Source organism: Psammomys obesus, unplaced genomic scaffold (genome assembly GCF_907164565.1).
Source record: "Psammomys obesus unplaced genomic scaffold, mPsaObe1.curated_primary_1811, whole genome shotgun sequence".
Classification (NCBI taxonomy): domain Eukaryota; kingdom Metazoa; phylum Chordata; class Mammalia; order Rodentia; family Muridae; genus Psammomys; species Psammomys obesus.
The window spans coordinates 1-4,525 of NW_026595360.1; positions in this window are offsets into that span (position 1 = coordinate 1).

The window sequence follows — 4,525 nt, forward strand, 5'->3', positions numbered from 1 at the left end:
GAAATTCTCCTCAATATGGACTAGCTTTCAAGATACATTTTTTTTTTTCTCCAGAAAGCACCATGGAAGCCTCTGTAGAAGGGAAGCAACCAACATGCCTACCCAGCTATGATACCTATGAACCTAAACAGGGGGCAGCATGGCACAATATAGCTACGAGTGAAATATACTCTGACAGTAACCAATAGCTCTATACTTGGCTTTAAGGCCCACTCAACAAGATGAGAATTATGCCTGATACTGGAAATCTAGTTCGTTTCTTAATATTAAAGTCTATGCAAGGCTTTTCCTTGGAACGTCTTGCACATTGCAAGAGACAGCTGGACAAAGTCTCTGATTTTCTATACAGGAAAAATCATTCAGTCAATTCTCAAGATATTTGTTACCATATAACAGCCTCTTTGGAATAGAGGACGTCAGAATATTCTATTTTGTTGGTTTTAATGTCTCTGCATCATTCTATGTAGTAGTGTCAGTCTCTCCTGCGTCTCCCAGACCCATGCTGAAAATGTTGGTCATAGGTGTATAATTTATAGAAGAGCTCTTGGTCAGTCCTCATTGACACATATATTGACTTTCAGGCTGAGGTGGTGAGATCTATGGCTACTCCATGGTATTAATACCATGTTATTGATCAGTATTGTCCACCATATTTGAAACCATGTCTCATAAGAAGTTCTTCATCTCTGGTGGCCATCTCATTTCTCTTCTTTTTTCTTTACTCAGATTTCTGGGGCCCACTCTGTTTTATGAAATCACCATCCCAGGAGGGGAATCTAAATTATAACAGGTACCTCAGGTGATTATCAGTCACAAGTAAGTTTTAATCCAGAATGTCCCCAAGAAGTCAGGAGTGAAGAAGGAGATGGAGCATGGGGGGCTCTATTGATTTATAATTGAATGAGGCTACTAGGAAGTAGTAGAAACTGGAGGAGGGGAGGCCCAGCTGGAGAAGGCAAGTCACTGAAGACATACCCTTGAAAGGCATATCTTGTCCTGAACTACCTTTCTCTGCGTCTTAGTTAATTTTCTACTGCTGTGAGGAGACACTATGACCAAAGAGCTTTCCAGAAGGGTAGAGCCTACGACTATCATAACAGGAAGCATGGCATCAGCATTAGGTAGATAGGCATGGTCCTGGAGCAGTAGCTAAGAGCTGACACCTTGGCAACAGGCATGAGAGAGAGAGAGAGAGAGAGAGAGAGAGAGAGAGAGAAAGAGACAGAGAGGGAGGAAAGGAGGAAGCCAGAGAGAGAGAGAGAAAGAGAGAGAGAAAGAGAGAGAGGGGGGAGGGAGAGAGAGAAAGAGAGAGAGAGAGAGAGAGAGAGAGAGATTAATTTCTGGGAATATTGTGGGTTTTTAAACCTCAAAACATACCCCAAGTGACACAACTCCTCCTCCTCCAACAGGGCCATACCTTCTAATCCTTCCCAAACATTTCCACCAACTGTGGACCAAACATTCAAATACATGAGCCTCTGGAGGCCATTCTCAGTTGCTTCAGGGCCCTCATGAGGTAAGCTTTGTTTGGCTGTGCCCTCTTCGCCATAACAGCCTGTGTTACCATGCCCAGAGTTATGGTGCCAAGTGAGCATTGGTGAAGACACTCTGAAAACGTAAGTCAAAGTAAGCCTCTCCCTTCAAGATGTTTACCTCAGGTGTTTTGTCATAACAACAGAAAGCTAACCAACACTGAGTCAGGGCACCAGCACGTCCTTTTCTTTGTGTTCAATAGGGTCACATCCCAGGCCCACTAAGTAGCCAAAGATAACCTTGAACTTCTGATCCTCCTGACTACTGAGATTATGGGTCTGTGCCATCACACCTGGTTTATGTGGTGTGATGGCACAGACCCAGGGCCCCTTGCATGCTAAGCAAGCATTCCACCAACTGAGACATATCTCTAGGCCCTGTTTTCAATTTTTTTTAGGCTAGAAATAGTTCCATCACTTTTCTCTCTCCCCCTCTCTCTCCATCTCTCTCAAACTTCTTAAAAATGGCAGACCATAGTCTGAATAAAGATGGGACACAAACTGGCTCTGGTTGATTCCTGTTTGATGGGTTTCATGAAATAATAACGGCAAAGTTTCCTGGCCGTTATTTTATGATGATATAAAGGGCACAGCACAGTTTCTGGCCTGAACTCTGGGTTCAAAAAATAGTTGTTTTACTTGCAAATCTTGGCTCTTGATGCTGATCCCTGGAGCTTTCTGGTCCTGTCCTGGTCAGTGACTTTTGGCTTCTTCTCTCCAACTCAAGTCTGTTGGCAACTAAGTCTTGCAGAAGTGAGTCCATGACTCTCTTCTCTGCAAGGTCAGTGGGTGGACACAGGCATCTTTCTGACCCTTTGTCATGGCTGGCAGGCCCTGCTACTGTCACTGCTGGTTTCCTGCTGGAACAAGACACACTTCCGCTTGATTTCTCTGCCTCCAGGGAAAACACAGCCAGATCCCACTGGGATGACTCACAGTACAGTGGCTACACTCTTTGGCCCTCTTTGGGATCACAGCCTCTTCTTGCAAGCTGAGTGGGGGTAGGAAATGAATGATCCACTGGTCCAGATGCTCTTTTACTGGACGGTGTGACCTGAGGACATCGCTGTACTGTTTGCAGCTTTCTGGAAATGGAAGCAAATGGTCCAGGGCTTCAGTCAGGCTCCCTGCACTGAGAAGTCAGCCATTGCCTCTCACATCCTGGGGAATATTGAAGAGCCAAGTATGTCATCAGTATTTTCAGAAGCCTCTGAGCTCCTGGCCTCCTAGAATTGGTACATCCTGCCCTTAAGGCCTCATTCCACCCTGCTGTTTTTAGTTACATGGCCAAGGCTGCCTCCGAGAGGGAAATGACCCCAAGTGTGGCTTGGAGGACTTTGACAGCCTCTTAATCCATCTCCTGGTTCCCCTCTGACTCTCTCTCTAATCCATCTTCCACGCTACAGTCACTCTGCTCTCCTCAGTGATGCAGTTCTGATCTCGACTTTCCTGCTTTTTAAATCCCTTCAGCAGCATCGCACAACTCCCAGGATAAAGTTTAGGGTTCTCAGCTAAGGTGAGGCCTCTCTCATGGAATGCCTCGGGCCTCTCTCCAGCTCACCCTTTCACTTTGCCCCTTGATGCTGAATCACTCACTTCCCACTACACGCTCAGGTCCTTCCAGACCAAGGCTTTGTGCATTACTTGGTAGTCTGGCTCCTCTCCGTTGCAAAAACACATCTCTGACTCTGTCTGTCTGTCTCTGGACATGTGTGCAAGTGAAGGTTAGAAGTCAATCTTAGGTATAGCTCCTCAGATGCCAGTCACTGAAATTTTTGGACTGGGGTTCATTGATTGGCTGGGCTGACAGGCCAGGGAGAGGCAGGGATGCTCTGGTCTGTGTCTCCAGCACAGGGAAGGTGAGCCTACATCACCATACTCAGACCTTACTTGAGTTCTGAAGAGGCACTCAAGTCCTTACAGCTGCATGGGAAGCACTTTACTTTTGAGATTTTTCTCCAAGGCTCCTGTTTGTGGTACTTATTTATTTTTTAAGATATTTTATATTCATGTGATAATACTCACACATATTATAATATTCATACAGTATATTTTGACTGTATACACCCCTTTTTCAACTCCTCCCAGACCCAGTCCACTTCCTACCCACCCAATTTTGTGTTCTCTTGCTCTCTTGCCCTGCCCTCTCTTTTTAAAAACTCATCCACTGGGTTCAGTTTGTGTTGCCCAAATAACTACTAGTGGGTGCGGGATCTGTCACACCATTAAAGAAGACTGACTCTGACAACACATGCTGGAGAGGTTGTGGAGAAAGGGGAACCCTCCTCCATTGCTGGTGAGAATGTAAACTTGTACAACCACTTTGGAAATCAATCTGGCGCTTTCTTAAACAATTAGGACTAGTGTTTCCTCAAGATCCAGCTATACCATTCCTAGGCATATACCCAAAATATGTTCAAGTACACAACAAGGTCATTTGTTCAACCATGTTTGTAGCAGCTTTATTCATAATAGCCAGAACCTGGAAACAACCCAGATGTCCCTCAGCGGAGGAATGGGTACAGAAATTGTGGCACATTTACACAATGTAATACTACTCAGCAATTAAAAACAAGGAAATTATGAAATTTGCAGGCAAATGGTGGGACCTAGAAAAGATCATCCTGAATGAGGTATCCCAGAAGCAGAAAGACACACACGGTATATACTCACTTATAAGTGGGTACTAGACCTATAAGATAGGATAAACATACTAAAATCTGTACCGATAAAGAAGGTAAGAAGGAGGACCTGGGCTGAGAAGATCAATCTTTACTTAGAGAGACAAATGGGATAGACATTGGAAGTAGGAGAAAACAAGAAGCAGGACAGGAGCCTACCACAGAGGACCTCTGAAAGACTTTACCTAGCAGTGTATTAAAGCAGATGCTGAGACTCAGGGCCAAACTTTGGGCAGAGTGCAGGGAATCATATGAAAGAAGAGGAAGTTAGTAAGATCTGGAGAGGACAAGAACTCCACAAGGTCCAAATAT